Raw genomic sequence first — 15,201 nt, forward strand, 5'->3', positions numbered from 1 at the left:
GAATGCCGTATAAATATCAATTAAGGCCATCTGGTCTAATGTATCATTTAAGGCCTGTGTTTCCTTGTTGATTCTCTGGATGATCTATCCTTTGATGAAAAGTGGGGTGTTAAATCTCCTACAGTATTCTATTATTTTTAAATCAAACTTTTTATTTTGAGATCATTGTAGACTCACAAGCAGTTGTGAGAAATGATACCAAGAGATCTCATGTACCCTTTCCCCAGCTTCCTCCAGTGGTAACACCTGGCAAAACTATACTATAATATCACAACCAGGATATCGACATTTACACAGTTAAGGATTCTGTCACAACAAAGATTCCTCATGTTACCCTTTTATAGCTGCATTCACCTCAGCCTCCCCTTTTACACACCTCCACTCTCCCTCTTCCAATTCATGACCCTTGGGAACCATTGATCTGGTCTCCAATAATTTTGTCGTTTCAAGAATGTTATAAAAATGGAATCATGCAATATGTAGTCTTTGAGATTACTTTTTTTCTCTCAGCTGTAATTCTCTGGAGTTTTATACATATTGTTGTTGTGTTTATCTGTAGTTTATTCCTTTTTATTGCTGAGTAGCATTCCATGGTATGAATGTAGTACAATTTGTTTAACCTGTTGAAGAACATCTGAATTTTTTCCAGTTTTTGGCTATTATGCATAAAGCTGCTATAAATATTCGTGTATAGGTTTTTATGTGAACATATGTTTTTATTTTCCTGTGATAAATGCCCAAGTACAATTACAAAACAGTGCCAAACTTTTCCAGAGGGCTATAACATTTTACATCCTCACCAGCAGTGTATGAGTGATCCAGTTTCTCTACATCTTTAGCATTGATGTTGTCATTAGTTTAAAAAAATTTTTTAATTGAGGTATAGTCAATGTACAAAATCATATAATTTCAGGTGTACAACAGATTCACAATTTTTAGAGGTTATACTCCATTTACAGTTACTGTAAAATATTGGCTATATTCCCTGTGCTGTATAATATATCCTTGTGGCTTATTTATTTTATACATAGTAGTTTGTACCTCTTAATCCCCTACCGCTATCTTGCCTGTCTTCCTTTCCCTCTACCCACTGGTAACCACTGGATTGTTCTCTTTATCTGTGATTATTTTTCCTTTTTGGTACATTCACTAGTTTGTTGTATTTTTTAGATTCCTCATATAAGTGATATCATACAATATTTGCCTTTGTCTGACTTATTTCACTTAGCATAATACCTGCCAAGTCCATCCATGTTCGTTGCAGATGGCAAAATTTCATTCTTTTTAAAAAGGCTGAGTAGTATTCCATTCACATCTTCTTTATCCATTCATCTGTTGATGGACACTTAAGTTGTTTCCATATCTTGTGGCTATTGTAAGTAATGCTGCTATGAACATTGGGGTGCATGTATCTTTTTGAATTAGTGTTTTCATTTTTTTGGGATATGCACCCAGGAGTGGAATTGTTAGATCATATGGTAGTTGTATTTTTAGTTTTTTTTGAGAAACTTCCATACTGTTTGCCACAGTGGCTGCACCAATTTACATTCCCACCAACAGTGTATGAGGGTTTTTTCCTCTCTGCATCCTCGCCCACATTTTTTGAGTTCTTTATGATGACAGCCATTCTGACAGGTGTGAGATGATATCTCCTTGTGGTTTTTCATTTGCATTTCTTTAATGGTTAACAATGTTGAGCATCTTTTCATGTGCCTGTTGTCCATGGGAAAAGGTTTATTCATGTCTTATGTCCATTTTTAAATTGAGTTATTTGGGGTTTTTTTGATATTGAGTTGTGTGAGCTGTTTATATTTTGATTATTAACCCCTTATCAGTATTATCATTTGCAAATATTTTTCCCATTCAGTAGATTGTCTTTTTGTTTTTTCAAAGGTTTCCTTTGCTGTGCAAAAGGTTTGATTATGTCCCATTTGCTTATTTTTGCTTTTATTTCCTTTGCTTCAGGAGAAAGGTCAAAAAAATATTGTTGTAATTTATGTCAAAGAGAGTTCCACCTGTTTTCTTCTAGGAGTTTTATGATTTCTGGTCTTACATTTAGGTCTTTAATCCAGTTTGAGTTTATTTTTGTATATGATGTTAGAAAATGTTCTAGTTTCATTCTTTCACATGTAGCTGTCCAGTTTTCCCAGCACCACTTATTGAAGAGACTATCTTTTCTCCATTATATATTGGTGTCTCCTTTGTTGTAGATTAATTGACCATAGGTGTGTTAGTTTATTTCTGGCTCTCTGTTCTGCTCCAATGATCTGTGTGTCTATTTTTTCTGTTTTTATGCCAGCATCATACTGTTTTGATTACTGTAGCTTTGTATTATAGTCTGAAGTCAGGGAACATGATACTTCCAGCTCTGTTCTTTCTCAACATTGTTCTGGCTATTGGGGGTCTTTTGTATTTCCATACAAATTTTAAACTTATTTGTTCTAGTTCTGTGAAAAATGCTATTAGTATTTTAATAGGGATTACATTGAATCTTCAGATTGCCTTTGGTAGTATGGTCATTTTAACAATATTAGTTCTTCCAGTCCATGAACACAGTATATCTTTCCATCTGTTTGTGTCATTGTCAGTTTCTTTTATAAGTGTTGTATAGTTTTCCTTACCTCTTTGGGTAGGTTTATTCTTAGGTATTTTATTCTTTTTGATGTGACTGTTTTCTTAATTTCTCTTTCTGATAGTTTATTGTTAGTGTATAGAAATGCAACAGATTTCTGCACATTCATTTTGTATCCTGCAACTTTACCAGATTCATTGATGACCTCTAGTAATTTTTTGGTGGCATCCTTAGGATTTTCTATCTATAGTATTGTGTCATCTGCAAGCCATGACAGTTTTACTTCCTCCATTCCAGTTAGAATTCCTTTTATTTCTTTTTCTTATCTAATAGCCGTGGCTAAGACTTCCAATACTATGTTGAACAAAAATGGTGAGAGTGAGCATCTTTGTCTTGTTCCTGATCTTAGAGGAAATGCTTTCCGCTTTTCACATTGAGTACGATGTTAGCTGTAGGTTTGTCTTATATGGCCTTTATTATGTTGAGGTATGTTCCCTCTATGCCCACTTTCTGGAGAGTTTTTACCATAAATCGGTGTTGGATTTTGTCAAAAGCTTTTTCTGCATCTATTGAAATGATCATATGGTTCTTATTCTTCAGTTTGTTAATGTGGTGTATTACATTGATTGATTTGCAGATATTGAAAAATCCTTGCAACCCTGGGATAAATCCCACTTGATTATGGTATATGATCCTTTTAATGTATTGTTTGATTCAGTTTGCTAATATTTGGTTGAGCATTTTTGCATCTATGTTCATTAATGATATTAGCCTGTAGTTTCTTTTTTGGTTTGTGATATTTGTCTTGGTTTAGTATCAGGGTTATGCTGGGCTCATAGAATGAATTTGGAAGCATTCGTTCCTCTGCAATTTTTTGGAATAGTTTGAGAAGGATAGGTGTTAACTCTTCTCTAAATATTTGGTAGAATTCACCTGTGAAGCTATCTGGTCCTGGACTTTTTTTTTTTTTTTTTTTTTTTTGCGGTACGTGGGCCTCTCACTGTTGTGGCCTCTCCCATTGTGGAGCACAGGCTCCACACGCTCAGGCTCAGCAGCCATGGCTCACGGGCCCAGCCGCTCCGCAGCATGTGGGATCTTCCCAGATCGGGGCACAAACCCGTGTCCCCTGCATCGGCAGGCAGACTCTCAACCACTGCGCCACCAGGGAAGCCCTGGACTTTTGTTTTTTGAGAGTTTTAAAAAACTGATTCAGTCTCATTACTGGTAGTTGATCTGTTCATATTTTTTATTTTTTCCTGGTTCATTCTTTGGAGATTGTACATTTCTAGGAATTTGTCCATTTCTTCTAGGTTGTCCATTGTATTGGCATACAGTTGTTCTTAGTAGTCTCTGATGATCCTTTGTATTTCTATGGTGTCTGTTGTAACTTCTCCTTTTTCATTTCTGATTTTATTGATTTGGGTCCTTTCTCTTTTTTTCTTGGTGAGTCTGGCTGAAGGTTTATCAATTTTGTTTATCTTGTCAAATAACCAGCTCTTAGTTTTATTGATCTTTTCTATTGTTTTTTAAAGTCTCTATTTAATTTGTTTCTGCTCTGTTCTTTATGATTTCTTTCCTTCCACTAACTTTGGGTTTTGTTTGTTTTTCTTTTTCTAGTTTCCTTAGGTGTAATGTTAGATTGTTTATTTGAGATTTTTCTTGTTTCCTGAGGTAAACTTGTATTGCTATAAACTTCCCTCTTAGAACTGCCTTTTTACTGTATCCTGTAGATTTTGGATTGTTGTGTTTTCATTTTCTTTTGTCTCCATGTATTTTAAAATTTCTTCTTTGATTTCTTCAGTGAACGATTGCTTGTTTAGTAGCATATTGTTTAGCCTCCACATGTTTGTGTTTTTTACAGTTTATTTTTCTTGTAGTTGATTTCTAGTCTCATAGCATTGTGGTTGGAAGAGATGCTTGATATGATTTCAGTTTTCTTAAATTTACCAAGGCTTGTTTTGTGGCCTTGTACATGAACTATCCTGGAGAATTTTCCACGTGCATTTGAAAAGAATGTGTATTCTGCTGCTTTTTGATGGAATGTTCTATGTGTATCTATTAAGTTCACCTGGTCTAGTGTGTCATTAAGGCCAGTGTTTCCTTATTAATTTTCTGTTTGGATGATCTGTCCATTGATGTAAATGGGGTGTTAAAGTCCCCTACTATTATTGTATTGCTGTCAACTTCTCCCTTATATCTGTTAGTATTTGTTTTATGTATTTAGATGCTCCTGTGTTAAGTGCTTATATATTTGCGATTGTTGCATCTTCTTGGATTAAGCCCTTGATCATTATGTAATGTCCTTCTTTGCCTCTTGTAACATTCTTTGTTTTAAAGTCTATTTGATGCAAGCATTTCTACCCTGGCTTTCTTTTGATTTCCATTTGCAATGAATACCTTTTTCCATCCCTTCATTTTCTGTCTGTGTGTGTCTTTAGATCTGAAGTGAATCTCTTGTAGGCAGCATATATACGGGTCTTGTTTTTGTTTCCATTCAGCCACTCCATGTCTTTTGATTGGAGCATTTAGTCTATTTACACTTAAAGTAATATTGATATGTATGTTCTTATTGCCATTTTGTTAATTTTTTTAAGGTCTTTTTTGTTCCTTTCTTCTTCTTTTGTTCTTCTTGTGATTTGATGACTGTCTTTAGTGCTATGTTTGGATTCCTTTTTCTTTTTTGTCTGTGTATCTATTATAGATTTTTGGTTTGTGGTTATCATGAGATTTATATATAGCAATATATATATATTTGATTGTTTTAAGTTGTTGATCTCTTAATTTCAAATGTATTTTAACAACCTTGCATTTGTACTCTCCTCCCCTCATGATTATTCTTTTTTTTTTTTTTGCGGTACACGGGCCTCTCACTGTTGTGGCCTCTCCCGTTGCGGAGCACAGGCTCCGGATGTGCAGGCTCAGTAGCCATGGCTCACAGGCCCAGCCGCTCCGCGGCATGTGGGATTTTCCCGGACCGGGGCACGAACCCATGTCCCCTGCATCGGCAGGCGGACTCTCAACCACTGCGCCACCAGGGAAGCCCGATTATTCTTTTTGACATAGTATTTTACATCTGATTGTTTTGTGTATCCCTTAACTGCTTATTGTGGGTATAGATGATTTTATTACTTTTGTCTTTTAACCTTCCTACTAGCTTTGTGCCTGGTTGATTTTCTATATTTACTGAGTTTACCTGAGTTTTTTTCCTGTTGTAATTTTCATGTTTCTAGTTGTGGCCTTTTTTTTTTGCTTATGGAAATCCTGTTAACATTTCTTGTAAAGCTGGTTTGGTAGTGCTGAACTCTTTTAGCTTTTGCTTGTCTGTAAAGCTTTTGATCTCTCCATCAAATCTGAATGAGTGTCTTGCTGGGTAGAGTATTCTTCATTGTAGGTTTTTCCCTTTTATAACTTTAAATATATTGTACCACTGTCATTAGTTTTTATTATAACCTTTCTGATAGGTGTGAAGTGATAGCTCATTAAAGTTTTAATTTGCATTTTCCTAATGGCTAATGATATTGAATATCTTTTCATGTGGTTATTTGGCATCTGTGTATCTTTTTGTTTAATTTTAATTTTTTAAATTTTTATTTATTTTTTTATTATTTTTTAAAATTCTTTTTAATTTTATTTTTGGCTGTGTTGGTCTTTGTTACAGTGCGCAGGCTTTTCTCTAGTTGCATTGAGCGGGGGCTACTCTTCGTTGTGGTGCGTGGACTTCTTATTGTGGTGAGCTTCTCTTGTTGCAGAGCACGGGCTCTAGGCACGCGGGCTTCAATAGTTGTGGCACGTGGGCTCTAGAGACCGTTGTGGCACACAGTCTTAGTTGCTCCACGGCATGTGGGGTCTTCCCAGACCAGGGCCTGAACCCGTGTCCCCTGCATTGGCAGGCAGATTCCCAACCACCAGGGAAGTCCTTTTTTTAAATTTTTAATTAAAAAAATTTTTTTTTTTTTTTGGTCTGCATTGGGGTTTCGTTGCTGCGCGCGGGCTTTTCTCTAGTTGCCATGCATGGACTTCTCACTGCAGTGTCTTCTTTTGTTGTGGAGTCTGGGCTCTAGGCACACGGGCTTCAGTAGTTGTGGCGCATGAGCTCAGTATTTGTGGCTCGCGGGCTCTAGAGCGCAAGCTCAGTAGTTGTGGTGCATGGGCTTAGTTGCTCCGTAGCATGTGGGATCTTCCCAGACCAGGGATTGAACCCATGTCCCCTGCATTGGCAGGTGGATTCTTAACCACTGTGTCACCAGGGAAGTCCCATCATCTGTGTATATTTTTAGGTGAGATGTCTCTTCATGTCTTTTGACCATTTTCTGATTGGATGTTTTTTAAACTGTCGAGTTTTGAGAATTCTTTATATAATCTAGATACTAGTCCTTTGTCAGATATGTGGCTTGCAAATATTTTTTCCCAGTCTGTAGCTTGTCATTTCATTCTCTTTACAGGGCAAAAGTTTTAAATTTTGGTGGAATTCAGGTTATCAATTTTTCCTTTTATGGTTCATGCTTTTGGTATCAAGTGTAAAAACTATTTCCCTAGTTTAGATCCTGAGGATTTCCTCCTAAGCTTTTTTCTTCTGAAATCAAATTTTTATGTTTTACATTTTAGTCCATGACCCACTGTAAGTTAATTTTTGTATGGGGTGTGAGGTTTAGGTTGAGGTCCTTTTTTAATTTTTTTTTAAACCTATGGATATCTAATTGTTCCAGGACCATTTGCTGAGAAGGCTATTTTTCCTTTACTGAATTGCTCTTTTACACCTCTGCCAAAAATCAGTTTGGCATATTTATACAGATCTATTTCTGGGTTCTCTATTCTATTCCATTGATCTATGCATCTATCCTTTGACAAATACTACACAGTGTTTATTAGTATATAATAGTATGGCTTGAAATCAGGTAAAATGCTTATCCCATTTTATCCTTTTTCAAGACAGTTGTAGCTTTTTTAGTTCCTTTGCCTTTTCATATAAATTTGAGAAGAATACTGTCTGTATCTAAAAAAACCCATATTGCTGGGAATGTAGGTTTAGGGGTTTTGGGTAGATGGTCTTTACCAAATTGATTTTTAAATTGGTGGTGCAGCCAGTTGACTTATTGAAAGGAAGGGTCTTGATGGCCTTATGAAATGGTCAGGTGGTCTGTGTTGCTAATGACTCAGAAGGTCCACTGTCCTGCCTCAAAATGTTTCTCCCAATCTGAATGAAATACACTAGGTAGACACTCATTGTTTTGAGTAAAGGCATTTTTTTTTAAATGTAAAACTTCTTCGAAAGGTCAACATTTTATACTGCTGTCATTTTTACAGCAGTGGAATAGCTTCTCTGTTTCTTTCCTCCTTACGCAAGCACAAAAAGCATGGGATGGGTGGGGAAAGGAAGGAAGAACAATTTTTGGATCAGAGAATGCTTCGCTTGCACAGCAGGAGGTTACTGAGTGCTTTTTCCAGTTGAAGCACAGACAGGAGTTTTGAAAAGGATCTGAAGCCTAATTTAACCTTTTAAAAATTTTGCATCATTTTTATATTTAAATAACTATAATTTTAAAAGTATAGATACTACATTTGAGAAGTTTATTTTACAATTTATTTTCAAATGGCTCTGCATTTGTTTAAAATACTGCATTGGTTGATGCCTCCTCCAAAGTGCATCTTGTAAAAAGCAAAAGCATCCTGCTAATGATAGCTCTTTTCTCAAGAATGACAGCATGTTCTTATTTTACTTACACAACGAGATGATATACCACCTAGTTATAAGAATGAAGCACACATTATATTTCACAAAAAACATCTAAGTTTTACTTACCTCATCTGGGAACATAATTTTAGTATTTCATATCTTCTCAAGTTTCACAGAAACGTCCTAAGTAATTAGCCTATGTAGATACAAAGAATTTGAAAGCGTTATTATATTTTCCTGTTGCAGTTTTACTTACAGAAAACTATTTACAATTTAATAGCATTGAAAACTTTTGTTCAATATATTTGTTTTACACAGTGATTCAGGTTGTACTAAGTGAAGTATAGAGTCTACTCCTATGGACCTATTACTTTATAATTTGTCTTGTTTCCTAGATCATAATGAGTATCATGTTTTGGCTTCCTTTCCTGAACTTTTAGAAGACCTGTTCTACAAAATGTATATTTCACTTATTTTCAGCTTTCCCCACCATGATTGCTATGGTGTAATAACATTTTGATAGATTTCACAATTGTGAAGTTTATACTGTTTGTATTTTGTACATCAGGCTGCACATAAGCTCCATCCAGCAAGAGTTTTATTTAAAATAAGGATATGGCACTTTCCCAGGAGCAGGGAAAGAACTGTGATTAATAGGTTAAGGATGAAATTTCCTTAGAGTAAGAATGTAATTTTCAAATTGACGAGAAGGAACCAAAACTCATGATGGGCAAAGGGACTGTAAGAAAATACCCTTATTCTCTGCATTAGTTCAGGTCTCTTGACCTGGATGAATTATATTCCTGGGGACTGATAGTACCTTTCAGTGGGATTGCAAAGCCACTCTTGATGATCTTTGAGAATGCGTAGAGAGTAAGAGGATAGTGTACAAATACCATTCCATGTATAGAATGACCATAAATTACAACCAGTGAACTCCCAGACAGGATTCTAGAATATAATATTAAAGGGTGATTTGTGGGCTTCCCTGGTGGTTCAGTGGTTGAGAATCCACCTGCCAATGCAGGGGACACAGGTTCGAGCCCTGGTCCAGGAAGATCCCACATGCCATAGAGCAACTAAGCCCATGTGCCACAACTACTGAGCCTGTGCTCTGGAGCCTGCGAGCCACAACTACGGAGCCTGTGTGCTGCAGCTACTGAAGCCTGCGTGCCTAGAGCCCGTGCTCCATAACAAGAGAAGCCACCACAATGAGAAGCCCACGCACCGCAACGAAGAGTAGCCCCCACTCGCCACAATTAGAGAAAGCCTGTGCACAGCAGTGAAGACCCAACACAACCAAAAATAAGTAAATAAAATAAATATATTTATAAAAAGAAAAAAAGGTGATTTGTGAGGAGATATTAGAGCAAATACTAACCCTTGAGCCAATTTTATGTTCTTGAAGAGAACCAGCACGTAGACCTTGCCATGCCATTTTGTGTAAAGTCACTAGATCCAGGAACTGTAGTTGACATAGAACATATGGACTTTATGAAGGCGTTTGACAAAGTTTGTCTTAATATTCCTAAAGACAGTATGAATAAATACAAACTGGTTACACAAATAATTGTGTAGTTTAATAACCAGCTGAAGCGCTGTATCTGTAATGTGCAGAGTAGTGGATTAGTATCAACCAAGCAGATATGACATGCCATAGCCTCAACTTTGTCATATTCAACATTTTTTTATCAATAAATTAGATGAATAAAACAACTTGCAAGGATCAATTTTGCAGAAGATACAAAGCTTAGAATTTTCTGGGTACTGAAGTCACTAAAGTCTGAGTTTAAAACGTACATATGGGGCTTCCTTGGTGGTGCAGTGGTTGAGAGTCTGCCTGCCGATGCAGGGGACATGGGTTCGTGCCCTGGTCTGGGAAGATCCCACATGTCGTGGAGCAGCTAGGCCCGTGAGCCATGGCCGCTGAGGCTGCATGTCCAGAGCCTGTGCTCCACAACGGGAGAGACCACAACAGTGAGAGGCCCGCGTACCTCAAAAAAACCCCAAAACAAACAAACAAACAAAAAACATACATATGTATGTGTATATATACATAAAAAATATATTTTATTTATTTATATTTGCAGTTATATTTCTTGTTGTGCCCTTGCATCTGAAAAGCCAAATGCTCACATAATAGAATGAGGGTTATTGGTTGTAAGGGATAGGTAGCTTTAGGGGAAAAGGAGAATAGTGGAGGAGGATTGGGCATGGATCCTGAAGGGCAAGTAGGGCAACTAGGTCTCATCAGGGACTGAAGTAAGGAATTGGAAGTTCGCTGGGTATGAGACACTGACTGGTTCCATATTTTCCTCTCTTACTCTGGATCCACAATGTCTTTTTCTCATCTTCTCTCTATGTGTCTGCTCATTTTTCGCTCTCATCCCAATAATGTGGCTTACTCTGTACATCGCACGTGACCCTTCTTTATTATGGCCACCCTAAAGGTGTCCAAATTGCCTGGTCTTCAACACTTACAGGCCTAGCTGGCTCATCCCAGCTCAGGGCTTGGTTCTTCTTGGTCTTATGTCCAACCCTCATCCACCACTCAGCCATGGTAGGGTGGATGGGTGGAGGGGGGTTTAGTCATATAACCACACAGAGCAACCAGGACTGTGGAAGGTGGATTCTCTACAAAAGGGGAAATAAGTGGGAAGGAATGGATTGGTATATTCAGTATAATGAGACATGGTTTTACAGTGCAGTGTGGTTTTTTGTTTTATTTTTTCCTGCGGTAAGCGGGCCTCTCACTGCCGTGTCCACTCCTGTTGCGGAGCACAGGCTACAGACGTGCAGGCTCAGCCACCATGGCTCACGGGCCTATCCGCTCCGCGGCACGTGGGATCTTCCCGGACTGGGGCACGAACCTGTGTCCCCTGCATTGGCAGGCAGACTCTCAACCACTGCGCCACCAGGGAAGCCCAAGTGCAGTGTGTTTTTAAATAGGGGCTTTATTTAACATAAAAGCCAGTTATAGTATATAATAGCAACATATAATTGCCAAAAATACAAAAGACCATTGTGATCTAAGGTTGAGTAAGATGATGTTACTAATGGTATTATTAATGAGAGATTATAATGAGGGAAGTTTGAATCCTCTCTTATTCTGCTTTAGTGAGACCAGCTGAAGTATTCAATTCTGGGCACCATACCTTGAAACATATAGAGAACACTGGAACAAGTTCAGAGAAAATTATCTAGAATGAGGAAGAAATTCAAAACCATGTCATATGGGAAACAGCTGAAGGAATTGGAAGCGTTGACCTGGAGAATTAGAAGATACAGAGTGTTCCTAATAGCTGTCTTTAAATATTAGAATAAGGCCTGGGTTATTCCTCATGGTTGCCAGGTGGTTTAGGACCTGTGGATGCTGCAGGGAGGAAGATTTGGGGTCAGCAAGAGAAAGAATTTCCTCATAGACAAAACCATCAGAGGATGGAACAGGCTGCTTTACAAAGTAGTTTCCCATCACTTGGGACGCTGAAATAGAGCCTGGATAACAACTTATCTAGCTTGGAATAGTCTCAATGAACCCATCCAGAGCTTGAACCAGGTTATATTTATGATTTCTTTCAAACTTCTTTTATAAATCTGTAAATTTGGTGTCAGTGGCAGTTAGGTGATTGATGTAGTCATTCATCTGTATCCCATAGTATTATATCATGGTTTTTAATTTGAATTTTTTATTATTTAAGTTTAAATGAGAAAAACGTTAATGTATAAAAAATTTTTTTTGAATTTTATTTTATTTTTTTATAGAGAATGTTCTTATTAGTTAACCATTTTATACATATGTCAATCCCAATCTCCCAATTCATCCTACCACCCCCCCTACCACTTTCCCCACTTGGTGTCCATACGTTTGTTCTCTACATCTGTGTCTCTATTTCTGCCCTGCAAACCGGTTCATCTGTACCATTTTTCTAGGTTCCAAGTTTATGCGTTAATATATTATATTTGTTTTTCTCTTGCTGACTTACTCTGTATGACAGTCTCCAGATCCATCCACGTCTCTACAAATGACCCAATTTCATTCCTTTTTATGGCTGAGTAATATTCCATTGTATATATGTACCACATCTTCTTTATCCATTTGTCTGTCAATGGGCATTTAGATTGTTTCCATGACCTGGCTATTGTAAATAGTGCTGCAATGAACATTGGGGTGCATGTGTCTTTTTGAATTATGGTTTTCTCTGGGTATATGCCCAGTAGTGGGATTGCTGGGTCATATGGTAGTTCTATTTTTAGTTTTTTAAGGAACCTCCATACTGTTCTCCATAGTGGCTGTATCAATTTACATTCCCACCAACAGTGCAAGAGGGTTCCCTTTTCTCCACACCCTCTCCAACATTTGTTGTTTGTAGATTTTCCAATGATCCCCATTCTAACCAGTGTGAGGTGATACCTCATTGTAGTTTTGATTTGCATTTCTCTAATGATTAGTGATGTTGAGCATCCTTTCATGTGTTTCTTGGCAGTCTGTATAACTTCTTTGGAGAAATGTCCATTTAGGTCTTCTGCTCATTTTTGGATTGCATTGTTTGTTTTCTTAATATTGAGCTGCGTGAGCAGTTTATATATTTGGGAGGTTAATCCTTTGTCCATTGATTCATTTGCAAATATTTTCTCCCATTCTGAGGGTTATCTTTTCGTCTTGTTTGTAGTTTCCTTTGCTTTGCAAAAGCTTTGAAGTTTCATTAGGTCCCATTTGTTTATTTTTGTTTTTATTTCCATTACTGTAGGAGCTGAATCAAAAAAGATCTTGCTGTGATTTATGTCGAAGAGTGTTCTTCCTATGTTTTCCTCTAAGAGTTTTATAGTGTCCCATCTTACATTTTGGTCTCTAATCCATTTTGAGTTTATTTTTGTGTATGGTGTTAGGGAGTGTTCTAATTTCATTCCTTTACATGTAGCTGTCCAGTTTTCCCAGCACCACTTACTGAAGAGACTGTCTTTTCTCCATTGTATATCTTTGCCTCCTTTGTCATAGATTAGGTGACTGTAGGTGCGTGGGTTTATCTCTGAGCTTTCTGTCCTGTTCCATTGATCTGTATTTCTATTTTTGTGCCATTACCATACTGTCTTGATTACTGTAGCTTTGTAGTATAGTTTGAAGTCCGGGAGCATGATTCCTCCAGCTCTGTGTTTTTCCATCAAGGCTGCTTTGGCTATTCGGGGTCTTCTGTGTCTCCATACAAATTTTAAGATTTTTTATTCTAGTTCTGTAAAAAAATGCCATTGGTAATTTGATAGGGATCGCATTGAATCTGTAGATTGCTTTGGGTAGTATAGTCATTTTGACAATATTCGTTCTTCCAATCCAAGAACATGGTATATCTCTCCATCTGTTTGTATCATCTTTAATTTCTTTCATCAGTATCTTATAGTTTTCTGCATACAGGTCTTCTGTCTCCCTAGGTAGGTTTATTCCTAGGTTTTTTATTCTTTTTGTTGCAGTGGTAAATGGGAGTGTTTCCTTAATTTCTCTTTCAGATTTTTCATCATTAGTGTATAGGAATGCAAGAGATTTCTGTGCATTAATTTTGTATCCTGCTACTTTACCAAATTCGTTGATCAGCTCTAGTAGTTTTCTGTGGCATCTTAGGATTTTCTATGTATAGTATCATGTCATCTGCAAACAGTGACAGTTTTACTTCTTCTTTTCCAATTTTCCAATTTGTATTCCTTTTATTTCTTTTTCTTCTCTGCTGTGGCTAGGACTTCCAAAACTATGTTGAATAATAGTGGCAAGAGTGGACCTCCTTGTCTTGTTCCTGATTTTAGAGGAAATGCTTTCAGTTTTTCCACCATTGAGAGTGATGTTTGCTGTGGGTTTGTCATATATGGCCTTTATTATGTTGAGGTAGTTTCCCTCTATGCCTACTTTCTGGAGAGTTTTTATCATAAATGAGTGTTGAATTTTGTCAAAAGCTTTTTCTGCATCTATTGAGATGATCATATGGTTTTTCTTCTTCTGTTTGTTAATTTGGTATATCACATTGATTGATTTGCGTATATTGAAGAATCCTTGCATCCCTGGGATACATCCCACTTCATCATGGTGTATCATCCTTTTAATGTGTTGTTGGATTCTGTTTGCTAGTATTCTGTTGAGGATGTTTGCATCTATATTCATCAGTGATGTTGGTCTGTAATTTTCTTTTTTTGTAGTATCTTTTTCTGGTTTTGGTATCAGGATGATGGTGGCCTCAAAGAATGAGTTTGGGAGTGTTTCTTCCTCTGCAATTTTTAGGAAGAGTTTGAGAAGAATGAGTCTTAGATTTTCTCTAAATGTTTGATAGAATTCACCTGTGAAGCCATCAGGTCCTGGACTTTGTTTGTTGGAAGATTTTTAATCACAGTTTCAATTTCATTACTTATGATTGGTGTGTTCATATTTTATGTTTCTGCCTGGTTCTGTCTTGGAAGGTTATACCTTCCTAAGAATTTGTCCATTTCTTCCAGGTTATACATTTTATTGGCATAGACTTGCTTGTAGTAGTCTCTTAGGATGCTTTGTATTTCTGCAGTGTCCATTGTAACTTCTCCTTTTTCTTTTCTAGTTTTATTGATTTGAGTCTTCTCCCTCTTTTTCTTGATGAGTCTGGCTAAAGGTTTATCAATTTTGTTTATCTTCTCAAAGAACCAGCTTTTAGTTTTATTGATCTTTGCTCTTGTTTTCTTTGTTTCTATTTCATTTATTTCTGCTCTGATCTTTATGATTTCTTTCCTTCTACTAACTTTGGGTTTTGTTTGTTCTTCTTCCTCTAGTTCCTTTAGGTGTAAGGTTAGATTGTTTTTTTGAGATTTTTCTTGTTCCTTGAGGTAGGCTTGTATTGCTATCAACTTCCCTCTTAAAACTGCTTTTGCTGCATCCCATAGGTTTTGGATCGTTGTGTTTTCATTGTCATTTGTCTCTAGGTATTTTTTGATTTCCTCTTGGATTTCT

The 15,201-nt window shown here is 36.9% G+C and overlaps 1 protein-coding gene across 16 annotated transcripts in view; it reads left to right on the top strand.

Moving 5' to 3' along the window:
* The window catches only part of LEKR1 (leucine, glutamate and lysine rich 1), a 279,091-nt gene that overhangs the window by 25,758 nt on the left and 238,132 nt on the right, over positions 1-15,201 (top strand). The window lies entirely within an intron of this gene.

The sequence above is a fragment of the Tursiops truncatus genome, chromosome 4 (assembly GCF_011762595.2).
Source record: "Tursiops truncatus isolate mTurTru1 chromosome 4, mTurTru1.mat.Y, whole genome shotgun sequence".
Lineage (NCBI taxonomy): Eukaryota > Metazoa > Chordata > Mammalia > Artiodactyla > Delphinidae > Tursiops > Tursiops truncatus.